This window comes from Equus quagga, chromosome 10 (genome assembly GCF_021613505.1).
Source record: "Equus quagga isolate Etosha38 chromosome 10, UCLA_HA_Equagga_1.0, whole genome shotgun sequence".
In the NCBI taxonomy this organism is placed as follows: Eukaryota; Metazoa; Chordata; class Mammalia; order Perissodactyla; family Equidae; genus Equus; species Equus quagga.
In genome coordinates, this window is record NC_060276.1 from 8785649 (window position 1) to 8800879 (window position 15231).

The window sequence follows — 15231 nt, forward strand, 5'->3', positions numbered from 1 at the left end:
TACTATCTTGTAAACCTCAGCTTCCTCATAAATGTTGAAACCTTTCTGAGGTTCTTAAAGAGATCAAAATCAAGAAGATGAGAGAGAATGTAGATGAGAGAGAATGCCACTTTGTAACACCTTCAGTAGAAGACATAGGCTTGTTGACCTTAAAGTTTGTTTGTTTATTCGTGATCTGTAATTAGAGATTTCCCTAATGTATTTCTTTAGTGAGTTCATGTCTAGTTGTGAGAATACTTGGTAATGAAATTGCAAATTGGGCTAACCTTGGAAAACTGTGAAGTTAACATGCCCAAATTTCTCACAGATTGCATAATTTTAACAATTCCTAAGTATATCAAAACCTACCATAGTGCTCCATTTCAGCAATTCTTGCTCTAACTTTAGGATTTTGACAACATTGACTGGTTCAGGATAAAAGCTAAAGTTGACATATCAAAAGTAAGTGTTTATTTTTTTTAAGTTTTACGAAGACAGATTTTAAGATGCTCTTTTTGATATTGCTTGCAAATTGAGAGAGCCTTGGGAATCTATGATGACAGCATGCTCAAATTTTTCACAGCTTTCAGAGTTTTAGAAATGAACTTTTCAGTTAATATTTTTAGGCTTCTTTTTAGCTAAAAAAAACAAAGCACTGGTTGGTTCAAAATAAAGCCAATGTTGGCATATCAAAAGTCTTTCTTATTTTGTACATTTTATGTGACTAATTTTAAGATGTCTTTTTCATACTAATAATATGTGATTTCTGATTTTAGAGGATTTTGCTAGTAGTAGCATTTTTTGTCGATATTTTAAGTGATATTTAATTTTTATGATTTTAGTAGTAATGTATATTCATGGTAGAAAATTTGGAAAACAGAAATGTATGAAGCAAGTGTGGGAGATCAGGATTGGCCATCCCAAAATGTATCTCTTTGGCATGAAGATTATTTCAGGCTGGTTACTTTTAAGAAATTGCAGACACGAGAGAAGCTCTGAAAATGAGTAGAAGGTACCCTTTGTAAGAGACCTTTCCATTTGTAAGGGAAATCTCCATCTGTAAAGGTGTCTCCCTCTCTGTATCAGGAAGAGGCTCATGACCTTATCTCTAGAAACTCCTATCAATGGGGAAGGCAAGGAATTAAATCTCATAATAACCTTACTCTTGTCTACTGTCTTTTCTGGTTGTCTCCCATAACTGACTGCCCCCACTCCCAACGTCCTCCCTTGTCTTTAGCTGAAGTTGGTATTTAACGTAACAGCCTCCACCATTTTGGCAAGTGGCTCAGTTTTCCTGAGTTTCTCCCATGTATACATCTTATAAAGCTTTATTTGATTTTTCTTCTGTTATTATGTCTCATGTCAATTTAATTCATAGCCCAGCTGAAAGGACCCAGAGGGTAGAAGATTTGTCTTCCTTCCCTACATAAGCAAAAATGATAAAAATCATATTGAAGGGGAGCAGAATCGGCCACCCCAAAGTATGCCTCTTTGGCATAAAGATTATTTTGAGCTGATTATTTTTTAAGAAACAGTAGACATAAGAAAAGCTCTGAGAACCTAGTAGAAGTTACCCTTTTTTAAGGGCCATTTACATTTATAGGGAAATCTCCATTTGTAAAGATGTCTCTCTCTCTGTACCAGGAAGAAGAGGGTGACTCTAGGTCTCTAGAAACTCTTATCCATGCAGAACACAGTGACTTAAATCTGCATATCAACCTTACCCTTGTTTACTGCGCTTCTCCTGGTCACCTCCCATAACTGACTTCCCCCACCCCAACATCTTCCTTTGTTTTTAGGTGGAGCTGGTACTTAAGGTGGTGGCTTGGGCCATTTCAGTGAGTTACTCAATTTTCCTGGGTCTCTCCCTTGTATACAGGAGGAATACATGTTATGAAACTTGTTTGTTTTCTTCCTGTTAATCTTTTATTACAGGAAGTTCTCAACCAAGAACCTAGAAGGGTAGAGGGAAAATTATTTTCCTCCCCTACAATATGTACTGTAGTTCAGAGTTAACCATGGTTAACATTTTGTTATATTTCCTTCCATTCTTTCCACTATGAGGGTTCTTCAATGTTTATGAAAATCTAATAGAAAAATTTAAATATCTGAATATGGGGCCAGCCCAGTGGCTGAGTGGTTAAATTCACATGCTCTGCTTTGGTGGCCCAGGGTTTCACTGCTTTGGATCCTGGGTGCGGACGCAGCACCGCTCATCAGGCCATGCTGAGGCAGTGTCCCGCATAGCACAAACAGAAGGACCACAACTAGAATATACAACTATGTACTTGGGGGCTTTGCGGAGAGGAAGAAGGGAACAAAAGTAAGTTTGACAACAGATGTTAGCTCAGGTACTGATCTTTAATAAATAAATAAATAAATGTCTGAATATTATGAAACATAACTGAGATCTGTAACCTCGGTGTTGAAACCAAGGATTATTCATTTGAAATGTTTTGTGATACTTATACTAAAACTAAAAACTTTGCTTCTATATGTTATTGGTTGTCAGTGAGTTCATTGAGAAGGAAAGAAAGTTGTTTCCTTTTTCTGCTGAAGATTGTTAGAAATGTATGGAGTCAGAAAATTTTCGTATGGGGTGGTAATCTCTAGAAGAGGGTTTCTCAAAGGTAGCACTACTGACATTTTGCTCCAGATTATTCTTTGTTGTGGGGGACTGTCCTAATGTATTGTAGGTTATTGTTGCATGTTTAGTAGCATCCTTAGCTTTGATGGAACAGATTTCAGTAGCACTACTCTGCGTAGTCGTGACAACTGAAAATGTCTCTAGACATTGAACTTTTCCCTGAAGTGTGGGAGGCAAAAACACCTAGGTTGAGAAATGTTGGGTTAGAGAGAAAATACTAGTAGGAAGGAGGATTGCAGAATAGAGCAAGTGCACAGGAGGAGAGAAATTGCAAGAAGGAAACAGGGAGAGTACAGGAGAAATGGAGAATGTTGGAGGGAGGGAAGAAATGAGAGTGAGAGTGTAGAGAGAGAGAACAGGAGGAGGGAGCTTGCTAGAAGAAAGGAAGGAGACTGCAGGGGAGGGTTTACAAGGATCAGGCAACTGCCCTGAAAGAGTAAAGCAGCCCTGCTGTAAGCCTCTTGTAGGGAGTGTGGGGGCTTATGGTGAGCTGCAGAACACGTGCTCCACTCAAGGCGCTACTGGTCTGCTGTTCCATCCAATTATCCCTGTGTAGAAAGGCAGGCTCAGGGAACTGGGTCTCCTTTTTTTTTTCCCTGGGGAGACTGAAGGTCTGCTTTGATTTAAAAATCAAAATATTTCAAGTGAAACCTCCGATTTTTAAATTACTATTATAAGTACTTACTAATGACCCACTAGATGCTAAACACTGCTCTAGGCGTTGTGGGTAACAAACAGGCTGTGTTCCTTCTGTCATAGAGCCTCAGTTGAAGTGAGGTGAAAGAGACAAGTATATGTCAGGTAATGATAAATTATATGAGTAAAAATAAAGCCAGATAAGAGTGTTTTAGTCACTATGGGATAGTCAAGGAAGGCATCTCTGAGATGAAGTAATCTGTGAGTTGGGACCTGAAGCAAGTAAGGGGATGAGCTGTGTGAAATAGGAGCATTTGAGCATTTCAGGCAGAAGGAACAGTAAGTGCAAAGTCCCTGTGGCAAGAACAGCTTAAGAAAAGCAAAGAGTCCATACTGGCTGAGGGTAGTAAGCAAGGAAGAGTGTGGTACGGTAGAAGATGAGATCCCCTGCGTCATGAAGAGCCTTGTGGGTCATGGTGCCTCCTTTGTCCTTTAAAGAGTAATAGAGGGAGCTAGTTGGAGGGATTTTGAACAGAGGAATCACATTGTAATATACCTTGTATTTCAGTGGTTTTCAAATGTCAGTAGTGTGGGGATCACCTGAGTGTTGCCCAATTGTGGATTCTTTAGTCCTGCCCCAGACCTCTGAAAGCTCTGGGGTGGTGCCTGAGAATCTGCATTCTCTAATAAGGTTTGTCAGGTGACTCTGGGTGAGGCATGCAGGGGAGGACAGCTTTTCCTTTCTTCTCCTTCTAAGTTCTTTGGCTGGCCTAATAATTAAATTGACATGAAACAGATTAACAAGAGAAAAGTAAAATTAGTTTCATGTATATTGGAGCTCATAGAAATAGGAGATTCAAAGAAGTGAGCGAAACAGGCAGCTTTCATACCTCTTAGACAAACAGTAAATTTGTGAAGAATTGACAAGAAAAAGAAGTTTGGGTGTGGGGTAGTAAATTGGCGAAGTAACAAGTTTGTTCATACAGCCTTCTCAGCCCTGAAATCCCTCTCTCTTTCTCTTGGTACACGGAGGGCACCTTTCACATGGGAGATTTATTTCCTGCTTTCAGGAGCACAAAGGAGGGTCAGAGCGTCCTTCTTGCACTGTTTGTTTCTTAAGTAACTTTAATTCAAAATAATCAATGTGCCAAAGTGGCATATTTGGGGTGGCCTGTCCCAAACCCCATCAGGAGCACACTCTGTGCAATACTGCCTTTGAAGGACCTGTCTGGCCACTGTGTAGAAAACACAATAAGGGCAAAGGCAGAAGCAGGGAGAGCAGCGGGAAGGCTGTCACACTATCCTGAGCCAGAAATGTTGGTGGCCTGGACCAGGTTGGCTGTGGATCTTGCTTATCACCTTGACATACTTGTTTTCTCTGAATTTGCCTCTGCATCTCTAAAATGTGCAATATGAAATGTTTGCAGACCTTAAAGATTAGAAATATGTATAAAATATTTGAAAATATATTTCCAGAATATGATTAAGGTCAGTAAAATAGACGATCTATAGATTGACTCCTGACTTCCTCCAGTCTGACATCAGCCTCTGATTTAGGGAGACTATATGCTCATACCTCATTCCCAAGCACCATTTGCAATTGATGCATCCACCTTCCCACTGACACTCTAAGAAAGCACCATCTCCAAAGATAAGCTTATGTCAAATATGAAATATCTTTTTCCTTTTCTATGTACATAGGCAACTTCTGATTTGATTTCAGGCTCCAGGTAAGTGTTCAATGCAATGACTGGATAGGCAAAAAGGTCCTTCTTCATCACTTCAACACATACTACCCTTCCTGCTTAGTCAACACCTTATTCTGATATAGTGGTTTTTCACTCCATACCAGGCTTTTTTCTGTATTATACTAATAATTTTCACAATGGTCCTGTCTAGGTATTAAAAGTTTCATCTTTAGGCAACTCAACTGGGCCTCAGCAAAGTTTAATGACTTGTATAAGGTCAATCCTCTCAGATGTGGTGGAGCCAAAAACAGATTTCCAAGTTTTCTGATCTCATTACATCGTGTGTTAATGTGTGTATGCATGTGTATGTGGGTGTGCTTGTGTGAAAACTTGAGTTTGCATTTTGTTCTGTAGCTGAACAGCAGTTAGATATTTTCCTTTTTATTTTTTGTTTCTCTCTCACAAATACTCACAAACATTTAGAATAGAGCATTCTTTATCTTTAGAATAATATTATCAATTAGTTAAGAATACCAAACTGGTGAAGGAAATAATACAGTGATGACCTGTGTACCCATCACCTGGCTGAAGAGATAGAATATTACTCTACGGTTTAAGCCTTTGATAAGCCCTCCCTGATCCCACAGTCTTCTCTGCCCTTACAGGCGATGCTGCGTTTTTAGGGTGTACGTATTGTTAAATGAGTACTCTTTTCAAATATTAGCAGTTTATTTTGTGTCTAAGAATAATTGCATATATATGTGTCCATATATATGTATGAATGTGCATGTATACATATTTGTATAGAAATGTATGCTTGATGTTTCACAAGTTGATTTACTGTAACCTTAATTATGATTAATAATATATTGCATTTCTATAGCAATTAACATTTACAAAGTACTTTGAAATATTTTATCGCATTTTACTTTTATTAATTGATACGTGCCTTAGTCCTCTGGATCTTCAAGGTCTCTGAAAGTCGAATAGATATGCATGTGTGAGCCTGGTTAGGGTAATCGCTTTAGATAATCCCCTGTCCTAACAACTGTGCATCTGCTAGAGAATAATGCTTCAGAATTCTCATTTCTGAATAGGCATTAATGTGAAGCAATGGGGTATATTCCACTTTTGAGTTGTAATCAAATGTACCATCTATATGCATAAATACATTTTAATTCATCACATATAATTAGATATAAAATGTTGACATATATTTGACTAAGAGCAACACCTGCAGGTTTCTTGGAACTTCTTGACATTCTGTTGACAGTTCGCATAAGTCAGATTTTCTCCTATGGTTTCTTTCCCATTTTCTGGTTAGAGAGAGCTGGATGAATTATCTCCCTCTGTTTCGTTCCTTAGCTTTTCCAGAGGCACATTTTGCTCTGGAAAAGAGAAAGAAAAGTCAACTAATTTTCTTCCTCAGACTCAGAATGGGTGCAATAATTTTCTGTAATATATTTCACGCCATTATTCTCATCTTACAAAGCAATTTATCATCTTTAACCTGATTTTTTATCCCTAAGGCTAAATCATCATTTTTATATTAGGGATAATACAGCTGCCAGAGGAATGTATAAAGGACCAAAGAATAGTCAAATTGGAAGGAAAGTAAAGTTTACCTTTGACCAGCTGGTATCTGCTAAGTAATGTAAGGAAATGAATGGAATAGGGTGGTAGCCCCAGACTAGCGTAGGGAGAGAGGGATCCAACCTTATTTATTAGCAAAATCCTGAGCAATAGAGCAATATAAAATTCACTCTTCAGAATGTGGTGGAGGGTAGTGACAGATCCTGGATAAAGGCCTACAAATAGTCTGTTTTTGTTGCATGGATTTCCTACATTACCAAATGCAATGCTTATGGTAATTATTATTTTTTAAATAACTGACTATATCCATGAACCTCAAAGAGATGGCTCTGTTAGTTAAGAAATACCAAACTTGTGAAAGGAATAATATAGTGATTACCTGTGTACACATCACCCAGCTGAAATAATAAAACATCGATTACAGTGCAAGACTTTAACCCACCATTTCAGCCCGTTGGAAGTCTGAAAATCTTTCATCTGGACTAAAGTAACTCTCTCAGGTGGTTGGGGCTATGAAATAGAAGATTTATACCACTGTTAGCGTGCTGTTTGGAAAGATGGTGGTTAGCGTTTTACAGATTACCAGAGTTCCAAAGTAAGTAGAAGGCTCTCTAGGAGAAGGCGTGGGGTATCTCAAACCCAGGCCGCTATGGCTTAAACACTTCCAAACTTTCACTCCAAGGACGTGTCTAGCAAATTATTTGTCAGATTTCAAATTGAGGTTTCCACTTTACATTGAATATTGGACTTAAAGCTAGCTGACATAGTAACTTAAAAGATATTTTGTTAATAGCTGCCCAAAGAGAGTAAAGGGCAACTTTACTCACAATATAGGCTAAAGAAAGCATATTAAGAAAAGATTACAAATGAATCCAGATGTCATATCATGGTTAAGAAAATGTGATAGAACCTGCTAACATGGAATTATTTTGGCATCATAACACAACAAAATACTTGACAATATTGCCGTATAACCATTCTGGATGCAATGGGGCTTGGCTAAATCTGGACTGACAACACAGTGGCTGGTTTAAATTGTAGTTCAGCTGACTACTTAGCAGAAAGCAAAAGTAAACATGTAATTCCTGAAAACAAGGGATGTTTTATGGAATAAACATTTTCTGCTTTAGAAAAAAACCTTTATGAAATTCAAGAGGGTTTTGTTTTTAAAACATTACTTACTAATTGCATTTAAGCATAAAAAGAGCTCAATGTTTTTCTCTCAGTCTGCTCTATACTGTTGCATATATAATATTTAATTAGATGATTCATTAAATTTATGAATGTTTTCAACTCGTGTTGAATATAACTTATTAAATTTTAATTTTAAATGAAAGTGTAATAACCACTTTTGGAATCACCCTGCTTAGGCTGGCTGTGACTACAGACATTTATATATCCTGCCTGTGCCACTGGAGCTGCATGCACACATGGGACGACTGAACAGCTCTTCTTCCCCCTTCTCTCTACCTGCCTTCGGCTCAGGTTTAACTTGTCAATTTATCTTTATTGTGGTGCTCTGCCCAGACATCTGCACATAGGAGGTATTCAACAACTGCTACATGATGAAAACATTTATGTTTGATCAGCCAGTGTAGTCAAATGGAATAATTGCAAGGTTTTAAAAAGTCGGGTGTCCCAGCTTTATCTATAAATATCTGTATAATCTTAGGCCATCCATTGATCTCACTGGTTTTCTTACCTGTCATCTGAATGGCTTAGACCCACTGTTTTCTGAAGACCAGCCTGGGATTAACCTTCTATAGTTTGATGACTCCCTCCTCTCTCATTCTGCCCACTATCTTCAGTTCCATCTTTACCTCTGCTAGATATACTACTATATGTTACCTTAATGTCATACAGCTAAGTACTTGTTGTGCTTTTAATTTTTCAGATTCATCAATAACTTCTACATTGACATTTGGAGAAGAATAAAAACAGCCCTCCCCTGTAAACAGAGACCATTGCTACATATTTGAAATCTGAATCATCAAGTTTAAACACACTTCTGCTTGAGAATGGCCCTTGCCTTCCTGCCCTCGAATTTTCCCCATAAGCATTTCCTGGATGCTTCCATGTACTGCTTTGATGGGAAGCCAGGAGGACAAGCTACCAAATCTTCTAAATCCCTTTGTCACTGAGGGCCACTCTCTTCCAAAATTGCGCCTCAGTTTCCACAGCTGTCAAACTAGGGAGGTTTATTTGATGATATCTAGAATCCATTATATTCTTATGCTATATGAATCTATGTTTGGGGATGTCAATTATTTAAAGACAAGGAAAGACAGAAGAACTCTTTTTTTTTGAGGAAGATTAACCCTGAGCTAACATCTGCTGCCAATCCTCCCCTTTTTGCTGATGAAGACTAGCCCTGAGCTAACATCCATGGCCATCTTCCTCTACTTTATATGTGTGATGCCGCCCACAGCATGGCTTGACAAGTGGTGCCATGTCCGCACCCGGGATCCAAACTGGCTAACCCCAGGCCACAGAAGCGGAACATGCGCACTTAACCGCTGCGCCACTGGGCTGGCTGACAGTAGAACTTTTAATGAGCACCTATGATGCACTAAAATGGTAGGTATACTTTAAAGGTAAGAAAACAGAAGACCAGAGAGGTTAAGCATGCCTAATCATTAATAAACTAACACAGCTACAAATAACAGAGTTAAGACTTGAATCTGTGTCTGTCTGATTCCATAAGCCATACCGGCTGGAAGGGTAAATTGGATCTGTTTTATTTTATTTGGTAGGTAGTGGGGAACAAGTTTTTGAGCAAGGGTTAGTGTAATAAAAGGCATAATTTAAAAAGGTTAGCATGATGGTGTTCCTAGAGGATAGCAGCGGTGTTTAATTCATCTCTTTACTTTCAACATCTAACAGTATTTAGCAAATGGTAGAAACACAATTGAAGTTTATTAAATGAATGGATGGATGGATGGATAGATAAGTGAATGATGGTGATGAATAAGTCATAAAATCACAGAAAGGAGAAATACTAGTGATAATGTTACTGTGATAATCTGGATATGAAGTAATAAAACTTTGAACTAGAGTGATTGAAGTGGGAAAGGACATATGCAAAGAGGAAAAATTGACTGGATCTGGAAAAAAATTAGATGTGGGCATGAGAGAAGTAAAAATTGACCCTAAAGCTTTTGAAGTGTTGTTGGTTGCCATGATGGTTTGATGCCATTCTCAAAATTCTAGCGGTCATCTTGTAGTCAGGCATTTATTACCAAGTGCAATTGAGGTCAGCAAACAATAGAAAACAAACGGGACACACTACCGTCTGAATGAATTGTAAAACCGAATCTGTTTATAATTGAGTTTAAACCACATAAGGACTGAATAGAGTGAAAAGAAGGTGGTGGAGAAAATAGAAGATTTAGGTCCCATGTAGAGATTAATTGCAAGAGGCTATTGTTGACACTGATTTATTTTAAACTAGTTTCTGTCTCATTTTTTCCCCTTTCTTTCTTTAATCAAGTTGTCTGCCAATTGGTATTTAACTGGGTACTATTTATTAGTGTTTGAGGTCCTTCCAGCATGGAAAAGTAGAGTTTATTGCTAATTACCAAGGCAGCTGTACCAGCCCAAGTTATCTACCTTTCACAAACCAAACATCTCATTGATGCGGTTGCTAAAAACCTAGAGGAAATGAACTTCGCCAATACCATCTTTGATGCCAAGAGGCTGATTGGTTGCAAGTTTGATGATGCCACAGTTCAATCAGAATGAAGCACTGGGCTTTCCAAGTGCTTTCTAAAAGGGGAAGGCCACGAGTAATTGTAGAATATAAAGGAAATAATATTTTTCCCCAAAGGAGATTTCTTCCATGGTTCTAAGCAAGATGAAAGAATTTGCTGAAACTTATTTAGGGGGACAAAATAGAAAATGCAGTAATAACTGTTCCAGCTTACTTAAATGGTTCACAGTGTTAGGCCACCAAGGATTCAGGGTCTGTCACTGATCTTAATGTCCTGAGATTCATTAATGAGCTGACTGCAGCAGCCATAGTCTACGACCTGGATAAAAAAAAATGAAGGTTTAAAAAATAGAAACGTGCTCCTTTTTGGCTTGGGTAGTGGCCCCTTTGATGTATCTATCCTAAACTTCCAGGATGAGAACTCGGAAGTGAAATCCACAGTTGGTAACACCCATCTGGATGGGGAAAATTTTGGTAACTGTATGGTGAATCGCCTGATTGAAGACTTCAAAGGTAAACACAAGAAGGATATAGCCTCCAACAAGCAGGCAGTGTGCCACATCCAGACTACCTGTGATAAGGCAAAATGTCTTGAGTTTCTTTGCTCATGTCAGGATTGAAACTGATTCATTCTAGAAGGGTGTAGATTTCTACTCTTCGGTTTCCTGATCCCACTTTGAGTAGCTCAATGCTTATCTCTTTCCTAGTACCCTGAAGCGTGTAGGGCAATCTCTGAAGGATGCCAAACTTGGCAAGAGCCAGATTAATGAAATTGTGGTAGTGTGTGGTTCTACTTGTATTCCAAAGGTCCAGAAATTGCTGAAAGATTTCTTGAATGGAAAGGAGCTCAACAGGCCCATCAACTCTGATGAGGCAGTGGCATATGGTGCAGTTGCACAAGCAGCTATTCTCGTGGGTGACAAATCAGAGAATGTGCAAGATCTCCTATTCCTCGATGTTACCCCTTTCTCTCTGGGCAATGAAACAGCAGGGAGGATATGACATCCTTTATCAAGAGAAACATCACCATTCCTACAAAGCAAACCCAGATGTTCACAACTTACTTTGACAAGCAGACTACTGTCTTAGTGAAAGTGAATGAGAGAGAAAGGGCTTTAACTAAAAAAAATAAACTGCTTGGCAAATTCATGGTTTTTGGGATCCTCTAGCTTACTGTGACAGTCCTAAAATGCAGGCAGCCTTGGACATAGACACCAATATCATTTTCAATGTAACTGCTGCAGACAAAAGTACTGGCAGGAAGAACAAAATCAACATTACTAATGACAAAGGCCGTCTCAGTAAAGATGATATTGATGTGATCGGAGAAGTTGCAGACAAATATAGATTAGAAGATGAAGTTAACAGAGAGAGGGTAGCAGCCAGAAATACTATAGAATCCTACACCCTCAATGGCATGCGAACCACTGAAAATAATACTCTGAAACTCAAGATCAGTAGAGAAGTAAGGTTCTTGAAAAGTGCCAGGAAGTGTTAAGCTGCCTCGAGTGTACCCAAATTGCTGGAAGAGATGAGCGTGAGTTTGAAAACAAAGAGATAAGCAGAGAGAGTTTGAAAGAGTCTTCATTCTGAGTGTGATGCAGGATCTGGGCACTATGGCTCCCCCAGCTCAGAGGAGCCTGGGTCTAGTACTGATGAAGTGGACTAAACAGTCATTCTTTGGAAAAACTCTCCTGTTCGCTACAACCATTTATGCAGTTTCTATTTCGATATTTCATGCTTAGTTTGTAGCATCAGTGTGTATGAAAAAGGAAAGATTCAAAACGTAGTTTAATGATGAAAATTTGTAAGTTTATTCAACGTTTAATATTAATGCTTCTACATCTTGTGGGTTTATGAACTTCAACACATTTTTTAACACCTGAAGTTTATGTATAGTGACTTGGTTGGGAATTAGCACTTATGAAATATTTAAACACTTAACTTTGGCAATAAGGAGGAGGTTGTATTACCATCCCACAGTCTCAACACTTTAATAACAATTACAACTTGTGAGCAAATATTGTGGCCGCAAATTTGTATAAACATTCTGTTCTACTCATCTACATACTACATTAGAATTTACCACTTTTAGTCACATGTCTGTGTATTACTTCAAAAAGTCTTCATAACCCACTGATGTCTGCATCTCTCAATTTACAGAAAAATTACACTCCTTCCAGGTCCAAGTTGCTATGTGAGTTTTTTTGTGTGTGTGTGAGGAAGATTAGACTTGAGCTAACATCTGCTGCCAATCCTCCTCATTTTGCTGGGGAAGACTGGCCCTGAGCTAACATCTGTACCCAGTTTCCTCTACTTTATATGTGGGATGCTGCCATAGCATGGCTGGACAAGCGGTGCCATGTCCACACCCAGGACCCGAACTGACGAACCCTAGGCTGCCAAAGTGGAACGTGCAAACTTAACCACTGTGCCACTGGGCTGGCCCCTGCTGTGTGAGATTTTGTCTTCTCATTGTATGTTGCTTAACATGGGCCAGAACATTTTTTCTTACCGCAAATTGTTCACACATTAACTTCTCAGTGACATATTTAAAAACATCTGTTGATTTAAGGAGGAAAAGATGTTTCTTGAACTTCTTAAACTCAACACAACTTCCATGAAAATATGGTTGTAATGACAATTTATCAATGAATCCTATGGCCTTTGTGAGTTATAGAAAAGAAATATTTCTTTATCACAATTATGGTACTATATTTTTACTGTCATTCTTAAGGGTAGGAGTATATTTAATATACTTAGAATGGAGAAAGCATATTAAAGGGAGGGATACTGACAATAGGAACAGTTATAATAGAATTTAAAGGAAACCATAAAGAATGTATTAATTTTGGTTAGGTGAAATATCTGATTTTGTGAAGTAGCTCAGAGCTTCCTTTTTTCCATAGACTTAGAATACAGAAAGGAAAGTTGATCATAGGTTGGAGCCTAAGACCAGAGAAGTGAGTATTTGGCACCTTGGGTCAGTGCATGGCATAGAACATGTACATAAACCAAGGACAGAAACATCCTACTTATGGTAAACTCAGTTTTCCAATCTTAATTGTGCATATTAATATAAAGTATTGAATTATACAAATCAATCTCTGAATATCAATTTCTTTTAGCTCAATTATCAAAGCTTTGCTGAACATTTTGTATTCAAATACCTGAATTAAAGCACTGTGTTGACCCACAGAAACCCACATTCCAGTGAAGCAGTAATGGCAAAAGGAGAGAGCTGAACATGTGGAGGTTACAAGATGATCCAGAATGGCTGAGGGTATCACACTGGCTTTAGAGAACAAGTAGATGAGGGAGCAAGGTAGTCCTGACAGAATGCCTGGCAGTAGGAGTTGTGCTCCATAAATAGTAGTTACCTTTCTCCTTCCCAAGGGTGGGAATGGGTCTGATTTCTTAGGGCCTTAAAACTGGGTATTTCAAGAACAGGAAGTTGTGAGAAGCAGTGAGTCAGGGGCCAAATAGACAATAATATTGGTGGGGGAGTGGGAGTGGATAAATACCAGAGGGCAAAATTAACGTGGGATTTCTAAAGTCCATGCAAACAGCAACTGGGGAGTTTTGATGGGAGGAAGGGCAAGGTAAGGCTTATGTTAGAAGATTTGGCCAAAGTTTGGAGGAAGCCCACTGAACTTGAGGGAACAGGAAACACCACCATCCACAGGAAGTGCTGTATGAGTTTGTTAGGACTGCCATAATAAAGTACCACCAACTGGATGGCTTAAACAACAGAAATGTATTCTCTCACAGGTCTGGAAGCTAGAAGTCTGCAATCAAGCTGTCTGCAGAGTTGTTTTTTTCTGAGAGCCATGAGGGAAGGATATGTGCCAAGCCTTTCTCCTTGGCTTGTAGATGATCATCCTCTCTCTCTGTCTTCATGTGATCTCCCTTCTGAAGTTGTCTGTGTTCTAATCTTCTCTTCTTATAAGGACACTAGGCATATTCGGTTAGCACTCACCCTAATGACCTCATTTTAACTTAATTACTTCCATAAAGATCCTGTCTCCAAATCCAGTCATGTTCTGAGATAGTAGGGGTTAGGACTTCAACATACGGATTTGGGGAGAAGACACAATTCTATAGCAAGTACCTTGGTTTTAATAAACATCATCTCGTTTTCTAAGTAACTGCTAGACTCTGAGTCAGATAAAACAGATGAACAAGATGTCTCTTGCTCTTAGAATGCTCCCTGTATATTGGGGTAGGTGTTTGGGTGTTTATTCTCCCTTGGCATCTGAGTAAATGTTCATAGGACTTGGCGATTGGAATGAACCTAGAAAAATAAGTGAGAAGGATTTGGGGGGCATGTGCTGAGACATCTCAAGCAGAGGGAAAATGAGACAGGTTAAGGAAGAGTGCAAAATTTTCTTTGAAGATGCAGAATTTAGATGGTAGAATCATACAAGCCTAAGGAATATTAATATAGAGATGTCTCAAATATAATATGACTATGTATTTGCACCAATTTCAGTAAAAATGAGGCTTTGTTTGACTTTGGTTTTTCTAAAACATTAGACACCCTGTCTTGATGACAGCTTCTTGGGGACATGAAATTTAAACAAAATTTACAGGATACAAGTGTTCATCCATCTGCCTGATGTGAATTTAGTCGTATTTAGAACTAAATGATTTTCCAGAATTTCACATTAGGAATACAGTTTCGCTAAATTTTGTTTGAGAGGCAGGAATGAATAAATGTTGCAGTGTTCCATGAAACAAGGCCTGAGACAATATTTTGAAGCTATTGGCAGTTATTTCTGTGTTGAGAAAAAAGATACTATGCTGGACTTAGTAACTGCTCAATAAAATAGCTCATTGACTAATAAATTCTTAGATTTTATGGCCTTTAAAAACAAAGTTATATATTACTGGTGGGTTTACAATAGTATTACATTGAAAGTCTAAAGTCCAGTAGCTAGAAGAGATCAGTGGATTTAATTAATCAAACATAGGTTATG

General features: G+C 38.5%; 1 pseudogene; it reads left to right on the forward strand.

The window, feature by feature from the left end:
• Positions 1-11845, forward strand: part of LOC124245902 (heat shock-related 70 kDa protein 2-like) — a 161182-nt pseudogene extending 149337 nt beyond the window's left edge.
• Positions 11846-15231: the final 3386 nt, after the last annotated feature.